A 16,174-nucleotide genomic window follows, 5' to 3' on the forward strand; every position below is an offset into this window, starting at 1 on the left:
TCATCCACCGTAACTAGGTATACAATTTATTGATAGAATGCAATAGAAGGTGGGAGTGAGAGAGCTAACCTGGTGGGAAATGTCATCACTATCATGTTTCCAGACAGCATGGGTGAGAGCATTGTATCGTCGCTAGTTGATCCATACACGCATCACATCAAGAGACAGCAAAGACACTGGATTATACCAAACTCACTCACAAATCCTACTTTTTGAGGAGCTGTCTGGATGTGTTGATTGCTTTTTGTAATCGTTGTCACGATTGTTGAAAGCTTCCAAATTGGAGAGTGTGAGGTGGGGCTGAGCTTAATATGGAACAGTCAAGCCATATAACGACATCTCAAGGGACTATGTAAAAGTGGGTTTAATAGACAGGTGATTTTACATAGGAAGTACAGTACATTTAAATGAGAAATCATTAGAGGGTTACTCTCTCTGCTTGTGAAAAGATATCTGAACAAACCTGATTGAGATTACAGTCACCATTCTTACAACTGCCACACAGATAACATTTCCTTAGACAACAGTGTAGTCCTTGAACATGGCATCATTTATGCCTAAAAAATGCAGACGTGCCCAAAAGGGAATAATTTGTCTCACCACCTCTTAATTTAAGAGATCGACTTATAACAAACCGAAGCTGATGCCAGAGATGTCTCTTGATGGAGTCTAGGCTTCTTCGGTCTACCCAAATGGACACCAGTCATCAATAACAGGTTTTGAGATTAGGGAATGGAAGGTGATATTAAAAAGTTGTTAACCTGGGAGGTAGTTTTCTAGATCTGATCTGATTTTTTATTTTATCAAGGACTGAGTAAGGGCTGATGAAGTTGTTACAGATTACAGTGATCATTGTTCAAAGCATCTTCCAACAATACACTCTACACCCACTCCTCTCTCCACCTATTCAACTTTAAAGAATATTCAGGAATATTTATTATTATTATTAATAATTATAAAATTAGTTAGATGTATTATATAGATTTATATCTATATATTGTGGAACGGTGTGGCTGTCGGTGTGGGATGTGGCTGTCACTAATTATATATATATATATATATATATATATATATATATATATATAAAACATACAAATAAAATAAAAATATATAGGATGAAGGTCCATATATCATGATCTAAAAGAAAATGTATTATGTTTTGATTTAGCTTCCAAGTTTACATATTCATAGTGTGCAATATTGTGATACTAAGCATGCACAACTTTTAATGTTAATTTTGAATATTTTCATTGGCAGTCTTTGCTGCAAAAAAAAAACCTAAAAAAACTAAAAAAAAACACAGATTACAGGAAAAGTTGTATAGTTGGATGATGTTAGATAATGTCATTTATTCTCATTATAGCAGTTGTCAAATTGTTTCCTTAACTGATTAAGGTTCATTGGGTGTACAAGACCTGCTACTGCAGAAGCCAAGCCTTATTCTAATTTCCAAGAAGCATACAAAGTAACCAATTTGTGAAAGAGATAATAAGGAAAATCGAGTATCTTGCGACAGTGTGTAGATGATTTTCACATTCTGCTGAATCCAGATATAAACGTGAAGCTGCAAACGGGTTTTATGATAAAGACTTAGAAGTATGTGCTGCCAAGTAACAAACACTGCATTTCTTTTTTTAGTTTTCAAGTACAGCTTGATTCCTATTGACTAAAAAAAAAAAATGTGTCAGCTTGCATACATATACCATTGTTCAACTGTAATTGATTTGTTGTGGCAGTTTACGATTTACCTTACTTAATATATTTATTGGACTTTGAGAAGAAAAAAAAAAAGCTATTTCTTGATATTCAAATGAGAACAGAAACACAATGTATAAGATTATAACTATACTAAAGTCTAGCATTAATGGGCAAGTCATGTTTGCAATAGGCAGATAAAAATTAAATATGTTGTATATATAATATATATTATAAAACAGTGATATTCATTTGGATGCACAATTCTGAACTTCCGTTTTTTTAATTTGCAGACACTGGAAACACAACTGCAGCTTACTTGGAACACACTATTTCACAGAGCATTGCTTAAACAAGTACAATATCTCTGTCACTGTCTCATTTTACAATTAAACCCTCACTGTGCAACGTGTAAGGGGGATGCCGTCCTGTACATTTATCATTATTAGGTTTAATTAATAAACCTGAAGCGTTCATTAGTAAAATGCTTTAAAACTAATTCCATTTAATGAAGAACACTCTGTGACAGCCAGGTGATTTATGCAAGGGGAAGTGACAGTATTTATTTGAAGACACCAGTTTCCCCCAGAAACTTTTCTTCCAGGTGCCCTGTGCTATCTGCAGGGTATTGACAAGTCTGACAAGACTTTGATTATCCAGTCAGCAGGAGTCTGAGGGCTGTCACTTGTCAGGTGTGAGGAGCACGCCGCTTGGCTGATGAAACAATCGAGAGGAGATGGGGCTGAACGAGAGGGAGGGGGGATCGGGGTCATCAGGCACCTGACAATAAACTGTCTTGCCATACGGAAAGGCCTGGTTTGAGGTTTCGAGTGTCTCTGATTAACAGCCCTCTAAGCACCGAGGCTGCCAAGGTGGGGAAGGAAATATGCATAAGTGTCGTGTGCATTGTACTTAAACTGCTTGAACCCATATGATAATGCTCTGCTTTGAATAATTACGTAGCAGATCTCTGTGAAACACCCAGTGACTGTGATAGGCAGACAGACTGACAGACGGACAGAAACAACAGATAGATGTGAAGTTTTCTGAGGGGTTTTCTCCACGGCACACACTTTGTGATTTACATTTTCTCTGAATATTAAAATGTCCTTTCAGTTTCGTCACTCAGCCCATTCCGGGGGAAAGTGTAATAGCATGCATCACATTCAAGTAGCTGGCTCACATCAAGAGTGCCTCTCAAGCAGGAGGACTGGCATACATATAATATTGAATGCCTTAAGGCAAAATAATATTTCCAAACATGTCCTTGAATCAATCCTTCATCCCAAGCCTTTGCCTCCAAGAATGCAGAAATCTGCCACAATTTCCAAGAAGTGGTTTGGAAGGTTGGATTGAAAAGGAGTCCATAAAGAAAAAATTGCCAAGAGGGGTACTCAGTACATTAATCTTGGCTGGGGTGCAGCATTTAATCCATAGGTTTCATAATTGGTCCGAATATTTAAACACCTAATTGTATATTTGTTGGACTAAATATAAATATATTCCTATTAATTTCAGCCTCTGGCAATAACATTTCATGTGGAACTATGAAGTCTCCAGGCATCCAGTAAGAAGGTATTGTTTTAGACTTCTGCAAGAGAATTTCATGGTTGTGTTCCTGAGCATACTCTGCAACACTATGAATGTTCAAAATGCTGAATTACTGTGCCCAATATGGTGTGCATACATATGAGCCTGGATGGAAGTTCTACATATTTCAGACCCCTCTATACATATTAAACATTACACATGCTTCACAGTGTATGGACTACCATATACTCGGAGAAAGACATGCAAAACCCTCTGCATGACAGGAGTGTTGGCCAAGAGGTCATCTCAGACCAAATCTAGACACACCGAGGGACAATATCTCATTCCTAAAACGCTTACAAGATTTTAAAAATCTTTTTGGAAAGTCTCTGAAGAGAAGCATTTCTGTAACTCTCCAAACAAAAGATATGTTGGAACCAATTAATTTCCCCTTTCCATAGGTTGAGAAGGGTCATATGTTCTTCCATCTCTTTAGGTTCACATAGATATCCCATTACTCAAAGTACACTCGCCTAGAGAACAGAAAAAAGGTGGCCTCCAAATTTTACACTACAAATAAATTCATCCTTTAAATTTTCCTCCTTTAGCACTTCCCCAGTGTTAATCCTGATTTTGCTTGTTCAGAATAAGTTGAACTAGCCTTGTTTTGTTCTCATTCACTTACACTCCAAAAGTTGCTGCTTTCTTATCTCAGTGGAGTTCTGAAGTGAACTCAACCCTTCCTCTGTACTCAGCCACTTAATCATACACTTCCCAGGACTCAAATCAAGATTGTCACTTGGATCTGCCCAATCAACTGCAGCTCTGAGTGACATTCCACACATGGCAATTAAGAGATAATTATTATCAATTAAGAACCATGTGTAGACCTGTTCTCTTCATCAAGGAAGCAATAGCCCTGACAGAGATTAAACAGGCAGAGATATTAACCCTGTACATGCCAGAATGTTACTCTCTTGCTCTGTTTCAAAAACATTTACAGAAATGTTTTATTTTCTTTAAATATATATCTCTTACAATGCTATATTCAGTTTACCTTTTGAATTTGCTACATATTACTACAGTGATAATATATATACACATACTTGACAAATACAACATATTATTATGCATGTATTTATTTTAATTCATTAATTAATGTATTTGTTTATTTTATGGTATGGTTTAGTTTATATATGATTATTCTGAAGGGCATTTATTCAACATTATTATTAGCAATGTGGATGATGATCAAACACAAGCTGTAATTTCAGGATAGATGGTAGTTTTAGGGTTCTAGGTGGTAGAGATGAGTGTGCTCAGCTTGTCATGTGAAACGTACAATTATTCCTTGGCGTCAGGGAACATCAAAACACAAGTCTTTTGTCGAAGCCTTCAAATTAGATTTTAAAAGAAACAAATGATCTCTCGGCTAATTCCCCCTGCTTCCAGCTGCAGCTTATTGGTGGTGCTAATGCTGATCTGCAGCGCGGCTGTAATACGGCGAGGGAGATGATTTGGCAGCACAAAGCACCTAAGCGGCCTGCGCTGTGATTGGCTGTGCTGGTGGAAGCGCAGGGTGCCAGCGCTGATCTCTAGATCTGGCCTGCTCCCTCTGTGGTTAATGAACGGGCCTGTCAGGAAGAGTGAGAAGGAGCTCGGGTGGCACTCACAAAGCTAGCCAGCTTGCTCAAGATAAATGATTGCTTGAGCTGGAAGTACATGTTTTTCAAGGACCTCTGATGGGCCGCGATAATAAAAATTATGTCAGCCCCTGGAATAGTGTTTTCTCTTCCCCTCCCCTGCCATATTATCACCCCTCCTCAGCCTATTATCCTTTTACCCAGCACTAGCAGAGTCATAATGGCTCTGAGAGAACTGAGTGGTTATCGCATGCTACGTACAGGCATTGCCATGAATATTGAATCGGCCTCAATTTGTCAGCCTTCAGCCATAATGCCATGTAAATATGGTCAAATGGATGCTTCTTTCACTTTCCAAGCAATTTATTAAAAACTGTTATAAGTGAGTCATACCTTCACGTCTAGAGAATTACAACAAAATATTGACCTAATTTTTTTCTCTCTCTTCATTTTACTGAGTTACTATTACCATAGAATACTACCTATTGCTTATTTTATAATTATGAATATTATAACATCTTGTTTATTCATGCATTTTAGATCACTTGAACCAGACTGCTGTAAAACATATGCCACAATTGCAGAAATAAAATAGATGCCAACAACAAACATTGTACAAGCTTTTGAATAAGAAAAAGACAAATAGACAAATAATTGCGTGAGATAAACCAACTTCTGAAAACAAGGTTATACTGTGTGTTTGGAGGCCTGGGAGAGAAATGGAGCTGTTTCAGGAGTGCCAGGAGAGCCCCTCCCCTGAGGAACAGAAGGAGGTCATTGGATGGTGAATGGAGAGAAGCGAAGCACTGGTAGAGTCCCCTCGAGTATTGAATTGGCAGTGCAAGGCAATATAGGACTAGAAGCCAAATATGTTGATTCTCCTCTGATCTAAGCAGGTCAAAAATCCCATTGTGCCTTTTTTGCAGCGGGCAAAGTTCTACCTAAATACCATTTCAAAACATGACAGGATGTTTTGCTTATGTAGTACACAGTATGTGGATATTAGTTTGTGTTGCTGGCTTGCCCTGTGTTTCTCTCTGCAAGCTGATATATTGCAAAGATGAATTATAACAGGACAAAATCTAACGTGATGAAGCAGTCGACTTACAGCGGATGTTTTTGTTGGATTCAGTTTGAAGAATAAGAGTAATTTCCAATTAATAACACAGACCCTGAAATTTAAAACATATTGCACAGTGCTTTTGCATGCCATTAACCCTGCAGTGTATTTCATCTTCAAGACTACACTTTGAAATTGCAGTCCAGATGGTGAATCTTAACAAATACTCGATGAAGCGTGCTGGACACTGGAATGACGAAAACCAAGAAGGTTAATTTGAGGAACAGCCAGGAACACTTGATCAATGTAGATATTAAATATATGCATTAATATATATGCAGCTTTGAAATATTATCTGACCCCAAATGGAAAATAAAGAATGAAGAAACATAAAATAAGAAAAAATGTTAAAAACCTAAGGGCAACATAAAGAAAATAAATAATTATATTAAAGTTACACTTAGTTTGTGAAGCATTTGAAGCAGTTAAACACCTAAGCGAGGAGATAGGTGCCCTCTCAACAATTATAGAAGTAATGTTACTAAACACATAAACACATATAGATTCTGGCATGAGTACAATGTTGAGCTTGCCATTAACATCACTTACAATTGATCAGTGAAGAATTATGTGATTCTTTGTTTCAGAAAGAGAATAAATAACACAAGCTCATATGATAAACTTTTTCACAAACTGTACGATGGCTGAGATAAAATATATTCAAAAACTCTGCATTTCTTGGTGTCTAAAACATAAAAAACACAGATTTAGTTATTAGCATTTTTTCAATTATGTATAAGACAGAGATATGCACATTAAAGATGAAACTAAAACACTCATTAAATTTACATAGAATAGCATCTAAACAGTGTGTATATAAATAGTTTAATGGATTCTGATAAAACTGCATTAAAAATCAAGAGCTAATGTATCAGTATGCACAGAAAATGCTTTATCTTGCTGAATCACCCATCAAAACCAAAATTAATATAATTGACTTTTAATTAATCCCCTTGATATTTGCATCAGCACATCTGAGCAACAGGTGTTCTATTTTGAAGTTTTGCATTATTAAATAGGTATTAAAATGCTCATAATATGGGTGTTATTTCTCTAGTGCTGTGTCTGATAATAAAGTTAAATGTAAGGTGCAACTTGCTTTTTAAAATGCTCAGTGGATCGTTTGTTTTCCCAGTGGTATGTTAAGAGTGAAAAAGAAAGCCAAGATTCCCATTGGAGACATAAAGGCAAGCTTAAGAGCCCTATTAATTTGGTATAAATTCTCTGCAGCTATATGAATATGAAATTTTAGTTATCCTTTGAGATTCTTATATGTTATTATACACCAGAGCAACCAAAGTGGTTTTAACAACAGAAAATTCTGTAGAAATTACAGATTTTTTCCCCCTACTTCTGTAACTGCTTTATATTAGTTTATCTTTCTCAGTTTCCTAGTTTTGGATGTGAATTAAAACACAACTCTTCAGTTCGCACCACTGTGAATATTTTAAAGAGCAATTTACAGACAGCTAATGGATGCATACCGGAGAAATGAATGATTACTGTTGCTGGATAACTTTTAAAGGTAAGAATTGCAAGTGAGAAATTAATTTGCAATTTTTTTCTTTAAGTTCGAAGTGCCTAGTGAATGTATTTATGTAGCTGAAAGTGTTTATGATGCTAGCCTCAAAAAAGATTTGAGAATGAACTTCAAGAAGACTATAGTGCAGAGAAATAAGGTGTTCACAAGGAGACAGAAGAAAATGGAATCAAGCTAGAACCTCTGGACTCAATTTGTATCAATGACTTATAAATGATCTAAGATATCCAAGATTAATAAATCCAAAATGTGTTGAGTTGCTATTGTAAAATGATATATTGCTCTGTGGGGGAAACCATTTCCGTGGCTTATGTGTGAATGCTTGACACTTATGAATATGAATGTATTGATTTGGTACCTGGACCCTGATCACAGCAATGATACAAAAACTGACCCAAATGAGCATGGAGACAACTAAATAAATTAATTGGCTAGAGGAAATGAGAGCATGTGACAGTAGTACAAGAGTGACATGACAACATGAAAAGACCAAGGAAGTAAATCATCTTGGAAGATAAGGTTCAATCAATAAGTTTTTAGGAGCAAGTTGGATGGGTATTTCCAAAGACATAAGGTGTTGGAAGAAAAGTTATACTGTAATAATAATTCATCTTATGCAGCTTGAGGCACAGATGACAATTACAGCTCTGTCAAGAATTGGAAATATATAATATTTGATTAATGTATTAATGTAGTATTTGATTTCAAGCAAAGAAGGGAAAAAAAATCACAAAAAAAGGGAGTGAAGCACTGAACGGGAGAGGAGCTGGGAAATATGGAATGTAAAAACTAAAACTGAAACCCATTTGCCATGCAAAAGCGAACGCAAAGAGTTCGAAAATTTGGAAAAAGGATGAGGCTGGAATACAGAGCAGTGCGCAAAAGAGCCTGAATTTTTCACAGACACATTTCAGATGGGCTGGCAGCTCTGTCAATAGCCTCAGGATGGCTTTCTGATTGGCAGCTAGCAGGTGGCTGGTGAATGAAGTTGTCAGACTGGCTGCTGATCAGCTCCTAGTCGCCGTAACAACAGTGGAAGGAGCGCAGCTGCCCAAGGTGATCTCTTGTTTTACAAGCAAAACATTACAGAACACCCACTGTTACTGAAAACACCAGCTTACCACTAGGATACAAGCTCTCAGAAATGTCTTTAGATTGCTTTTCATATCTGTAAGAGGGCTGTTACCTTTTCTGCAGTAAAGGAACTCCTTTCTTTCCTTCGTATTCTGAAAAAACAGAGTCAAAGACAACTTCCTATGGTTTTCTGTCGAATTAGAGGAGAGAGAGAGAGAGAGAGAGAGAGAGAGAGAGAAAGAGAGAAAGAGAGAGAGACCCAGCATGGAAATCTCCTGCTTGAAATTGCAGCATCTGCAAGCAAATTAAGAGACAGTTACTTCATAAAGAGATAATACGGGTGTGTCTGTTATAGGAACATGCCACACTTCTGTTTGTTTTAAGATCTCTGACCACTGTAACTGCTAATTTGTTTCATTTTCACAACTGAAAATACTCCAAGGTGATATCAAATGTGTTGTTGTTGTTGAGGTTGATTTTAAGAATATATACTGCATATATATAATTTATTTCTTCATTTGTTTCTATATCTCAACAAGTATACCTAATTTTAAAGACTAATTGTTTCTGACTCGATTAGATGTGTTAACTAGTTCAATAATGAGTGCATAATTACATGTTAATTATCGGTACTTAACATAGTGTTAGAGTTACATCTGTTTGAATTATTTTACATAATCGCAGGATTTTGGATCTTCTGATGTGACATCTTGTGTTGTAATTTGCACTATTTTCTGTTTGAATCTTCTCTTTTGAAACCCTTTTTGTAAACGTAGGAATGTGTTTGCATTTCCAGGATAATGTGTGTCAGACTTGAGCAGGTCACCTTTTTCGTTGACTCATGGAGTGCAGAGAGAGACATCTGAGACTGAGGATTGTTTGTTCAAATCCTGAGTTGCCATTCCTTGAAAGGAAGGAAGAGAAAGTTGGTCACAGAACTTCAAAAGGCAATCAAGGGATGACAGTCAAGGTCGCTTTGGCCAACGTCTGTGTTTTTAGACATGTTTTTCATTGACTGATGGGAGAGAGCAAGCAGAATGGAACATATTCTCTTCAAGATGGTTTCTTAATGTAACCAACTCCCAGCAGTTGAGGGATGCACTGACATTTCTTGGTTAGAGAGCAGTTGCTTTCTTTATAAAAAAAAATGCTGTCATACATTACATTTTGGTACAGCTGTTTATGTTAAGTGCCTGTATCAAGTTTTAAGTCCTCTGTGTTCACTTTCAAGATGTCACCTTGTACTTGGTGCAGCAGGGGTTTCTCGTGCGGTTCTGTGTCTGATGTCAAATGCAGCTGCTGAAATAAAGCCCTTATGGTGCTGTTAAATACAGTCGCATTCATTGCTTCAAGGTTTGTTTATTTTTTGGCATTTTTTTTTTTAAGTGTCGCAAGTGACGTCAGGAAACTCCACTTGTGGGAACATGTATGTGCATGTATACAAATGCAAATACTAGCCATCTCAGAATAAAATATTTACATGAAAAAGTATCAAAAAATGAAAATATGAATATAAAATAGACAACATACTTACAATTAATTTGCTGTGAATATCAGAATATAAATGACTATAGTGCTGAAAAATAAAGTTGTTTTTGTGTGTTGGGGGGGGGGGCAAGAATGCTTGGAATCTTGTTTTCATCCAGTGGAAAAATGCTTTGAAGTTTTCTCTTTTTTAATTCAATGCATTACTGAAGCACCATGGGCTTGCTGCATTGCTTGGAGCCTGTATGGTCCACATTATGCATAGTGTATAATGAACCAAATTTAATTTAATAGTCTGTTATTGAATTAAAATCATTTCAAAGCTTTTTTTTATGTAGTCAATTTCATTTCTACTCTTGTTTGATGTTTTTTTGCCTAAGTATCCCCATCATAGCCCACTGAATTTCATCTACAAGATAGTACAACAATAGGTCAGTTTTGGAAGGACTTAGTACAAAAATATACTGTCATTTTCTGTAATGTACTGTAATACAACATTATGAAGACTGTATAAGTATCATTGTATCTTTAGTTTATGATATCAATGTATCAATATTAATATGCGTCTGCTTGAAGTGCATTTAGTGCTTTTAATATACATACTTGGTAGAAATATTTCAGATTGTTTCACTAAGCAGAAACATACTATAGTCATATAAGCAGGTGTTCAGAGAATTTCTAATACACATATATAATATAGGTTTTGGCTTCCATTTCATTTTAAAATTTTGAGGCACTAATTTTCTTTTGCAACCTATAGTAGGTAACCTTTGTAAATAAAACAGAATTAAAATGGATATTTAACTTTAGAGCAACAACTGGTCTTTTGTGCAAAGCAATTCACCACATTTTCAGACAGTCATACACATTTCTGTTGCCTCTTTTTTAGTCTTCAGCAATGATAGAAAGGCTTGTGTGTGTGCTATATAACAGCCATGTCTGCTGATAGAGAATCAAACGAGTTTTCACAGCACTCTTTTCACAAGATAAATAATGTTTTTTAGAATGAGGTGAAATCATCTCCAGATCTCTTAATCAGGGGGAATTTGATGTCATTATTTTATAACCACACCCCACTGCGGAGTTCTGCAGTGAAGTGTGTGGCAGTTAAAATAAGTGTGGAAAGGCTACAGTTTTTTTGCATTAATTAAATAAGTTTTCTCCCTTATTTCATGTCCATTAGCAGACTCTACTGCTCTCCTAAGGAATGGTCATTATCACAGACAGAAATAGGAACATAAATTTGCTGTTAATGAAAATGTCAATTAGTGGCACAGTCTATCATGGGGGAACTGATATGGCCATGGCTTCTTTACTGCCTGATGTCTGTGTCTTTTAGCACAGCGTAGAAGTCCCTGTATTAACAAATGGCTCCTTATAATGTACACATACAGTACATATAAATTATTTTAAATCAATTTCATTCTTGCAGAGACAGTTTGGATTATCTTATGTCTTTGTGTGTGCGTGTGGGTGCTTTTGCTATGAGAGACTTCAGTATAACATATAAGTGCATTATCTATCTATTTGTCTATCTGTGTGTCCATCTGTCTGTCTTCTCTCCGTTTGTCTGTCTGTCTAGTTCTGTTTATTTTCCGGCAGCTGCGAGAGACATGAAGTAGACAGCCGCCTCCAGGTCACACCCATTGTATGAATGCAAACTGACGTTCTGAAAGTGATTTTGCATTGGACTTCTTATTTATAAGTTTCAAAGACATCAGGAAGTGCACAAAGAAAAGAGAAATTATAGGCATGTGACTAAAACAGATCTTCCGATTGTCATTATCTGACCAGCTTTTGCTACAGAAATGTAATTCATATAATGGTAATGAGTGATTAGATTTTAAACACTATTCAGCTTGTAGCAGCACACACATTTATTTGTCGTTATGTTTCCCTTATTAAATATGTATATTCAGTATTCAATGATTTAATTATATGCTTTATTTGTTATCCAGAAAAAAAGAAGTAGGAAAAAAAAGTGTTCCAGATCAACATGCCTAGAACAAACCCATTATTTATCACTTTTGTCCCTAAGCTGTTTGCAACCCTTGCTATCTCTATTTGAACAATGGTTTTGATATTTTTATTCACGTATTTCGGGTCATTAATCAACTGGGGAATGCAGCCAAACACAATCTATAACACATCTTCTCTGGAGCTTGGATCAATCTGAAGTGCTATCCAGCTGAACATCATATCCTCCGTGTTGTATTCAAAAAATGATTACCATTACCACTGGGCCTCGGATGGATTGTGTGTAAAATAAATACTAGAACTCACTTCAACTTTGCACCACAGTGACAGAAGTAACAAGCCTGCAATTTGTAGCAAATGTCAGTATGTGGATGTTGCATTGCATTTTAAGTTTTATTTAATTTGTCTTCCCAGTTCTATGAGTATTACCTGTATGAATGTTTAGTGGAATATTTACATTAATATAAGAGTGGAAGTCAGTACCCACATTAGTAATAATAAATCTACATTATGCTTTAGAAAGAAAATGCTGCTTCCATGGCCCTTGTCTTCAAAATGAGTTTAGCTGTAATGAACCTATTACTATTATTTAGATTTCCCATGACTAAATTCTAATAAAATAACTACCAAAAAAAAAAAGGTTAATTTACAAGATTTTTATAATCCCTGTAAAAATGACCACACTAAGAAGTTTGTCATTAAAATTGGCTCTGGCTGGAAATGACTTTGGTGACAACTGTGGACAAATGACTGGAGCATTTCTAATTATTATTGTCTGCAAAACCTAAAAACTAATGCAACTGATCAGGGCCACTCAACATGGGTCCCCCTGATGTATTTCACACACAATCACCTTGTTCAATATTCAGCTGAAAGGGAATACAATCAGCTATGTAAAATACCTTTTGTTTTTGTTGTTTTAATGTTCACAACCCCTTAGTCATGCTAATGATTATAAATGTGGTTAACTGATGTATTGACGGACAGATGGAAGGGCAAACTAAAAGCAAAGAGATCGACAGAGCATGGAGAAAAGGAACATGTGTGTGTTTACTTATAGACTGTGTTGTTTCATATAGTGTTCTTCGTATGCTCCATTACAGCAGCTGACGTGCCGTTCTCTATCGCACACCTTTGTTTTTATGAGCACAATATATACTTAAATTACAGGTCTTTCACAAAAAACATTGTTGAGTGAATGCACTATAGGAAAACATGCAGTTAATGGTTGTTTTTATTAAGTTGTGTTCCGCTGAAAGGAAATAAAACCTGAGTATTAATGGGGTATAATTATATATTTAAAATCTTTTCCCTTGTGCAGTATACAGAATTAATGCCAGTAAAGTCACAAACTGCAACATTCTACTCCATTACATCTGCAATGATTAGAGATAGTTTGAACATCTGGCATATAATCTGTGATAGAAAACAGCATTCTGCACTTTAATGGATGTCTGGAGGCTAAACATATCTGATATTTTATTTCCAACTGTTAACTCTTTGAAGCCTGATACCAACTAATTTGTACAGAAAGTGCATTCTGTTACCACTTTATTGTATTCCTGCAATTTAAATCCAGCATTTGTACATTTAAATGTTACAATATTTATATATATATATATATATATATATATATATAAAACACTCTGTGAAATTTTAGATTCCTGACCTTTAGAAAACCATTAAAGAGGATATGGCAGGACTAAAGATGCAGAAAAGGATGCTTATGCCAGCCGCTGTGTATGCATACAACTCCAAATGGTTTAGATTTTTCAGTCTTAATCTGGTCTATCTAAAGGCAGTATTTTACAAGAAAACAGAACAAAAATAGTGCCAAGTCTATTAACACACAGTTGCTAGATTAAGCTCTGAAGCTACAGAAAGCAGAACCAAATAAATTGCTGCTCACTGCTCTCTCTCCACAGAAACTGAGCTATTGTCAGCCTTTTGTGTGCCTTTTTTTAGCTTGATTTTCCATCTTTTAAACAATTTAGTTAAGTGTGAGTAGGCAGGGAATTTTAAATTGACTGGCACTGACTTTCATTGTAGAAATAAGATGATTTTCTTCAGTGCATGCAAAGGGGAGTTTGACTGCCCCAAGCAAAACAGACTTAGTGCCAGCCCTGTGGCTTTCTTGAGGGAACCTCAATACTGGCTCATTGAATATACAAAAAAAAGAGAAAAAAAGAAAAGGCTTGCAGCAATCATCTTTCTCTTATCTATTGAACCATGGCTTAGTACCAGACACCGAAGGAAACCTTGAAATTTGACTCCATGAACAGTAATTAAGTATGATTTAGAGAAGTCCTGTACCTGTAAAATTATATGCCACTAGTGAAAGGATTAAGTAATTAAAAAGGCCTGAAACATGAGTCCCCCTGCTGTGCGTGTTTTAATACCATAACATGTGTAAGAAAATGCCAGTGTTTGGTGATTTTTAAAGATTATAATTGGGCTACTGCAGGGTTGATGACGGCTTCGCCAAGTCATGACAAAATAGGCATAATTAGGTGGCGCTGGCTAAGAGAGTCCTGATAATTAACTGCAATAAAGACATTGAAAATAAATGCTTACAATGCCTATGGTGCACTTCAGATAGAACAAAGAGCCCCCTCCTGCAGACACTTCTAATAACAGACACCTTCGAAGGTTGGGAAGATGTGCCATCCCCCTCACAAATGGTTTAAATCAAGTTGCGGATTGTATATTATCATTATTCATATTGTTAATTTCAGTAGTTATTATGAGGGAATGTTGTCGTGATTTTTTTTTGTATGAATAAAGGTGTCTGAAAGTCCAGTTTCTTCAACTTAGAGTATAGCAATACAAAATAAAGACATGCCATTGTCAATTATGTATACTTGGTTAACATTTGCTATTATTATGTATATTATCATCTGAACACCATGCATGTTTTCACATTGGTAATTATAACTAAAAGGGGCAAAATATATACCAATAATTAGTTTTACTATTGTTTTTGTTAAAGTATAGTACATATAGTACAGCAACATATAATTCATATAATTATAAATAATTCAAGTCTTGGGCAGTGTCTGATAAAATCATATATATCTCAATGTGAAAGTATCTATCACTGACAACAGACCCAAGCCTTTAATTTTGACTTTACAAACACAGGGGTGCTCTCAGCTTTTTTATTATTATTTATAATTAATTATAATAATATAATTATAATTATAATTAGAGCTGCAATCTAAGCTGTAACAACAATTGATCAATCCAAACCTCCTAATGTTATATTTCCTTTACTTCCAAAAAGGTGTTCTTTTTTCATTTGAGAGAATTCAAAAAGTATAATAGTATATTTCTTTGACTTGAAAAGGTGTGTGTGTGTGCGTGTGTGTGTGCGCGTGTGTGTGTGTGTGCACGTGTGTGTGTGTGATATAATCTGAGGGTACTGGGGCTGTCTCATTACTGTAAGTGTTTTGCTAGACAATGTGAATGTGAACCTGAAAATGTGCTGGCGACAAGAAGGAGAAGAAGGGGTATTATAATGTATACCCTCGAAACCCCCTCCCAACTCCCTCATGTTTTGCTTAAGAATGTTAGACAAAGGAGGAAGTGACTCAGGAAACACACTGAAGTGAAATTAAAGACATTTTTGAAGTCGGGAACCCTAGGTACTGAAACTAGTTTGCTGTTAAGCTTTGGAAGTCGTAGTGATTGATCTAGATGCTAATTGGCTCTGTGTGTAATGTATGGTTGAACGGAAGTCTCTCTGTCAAAAGTGGTGCCTTTGTGGCTGCTCAGGTTAGACCACTACAAGACTCACTGATCCATGGGGGTGGCCAATCTGTAGCTCACGGGCCAAATACCACCTCTAAACTTCGATACTCCTCCCCTAAAACTCTCCACCATTTACCTTCAAATCAGCATTGGCTTCCCTGTATGGGAAGCTTCATCAAACCATGGAATGTTCAAATGGAATTGTGGAGAAAGAATGTATCTGTTTGGGGCCTATGATTAGAAATTGATTTTCACAGATTTTATGCTGACTTTTAGGTTGTATAAACCACATTGTGAGGCAGTGGGTATAGCAAGATCTCGCAAAGGGTCATAAGAAAGTGAGTGGAAGAGAGAAATAGT

Source organism: Amia ocellicauda, chromosome 9 (genome assembly GCF_036373705.1).
Source record: "Amia ocellicauda isolate fAmiCal2 chromosome 9, fAmiCal2.hap1, whole genome shotgun sequence".
Lineage (NCBI taxonomy): Eukaryota > Metazoa > Chordata > Actinopteri > Amiiformes > Amiidae > Amia > Amia ocellicauda.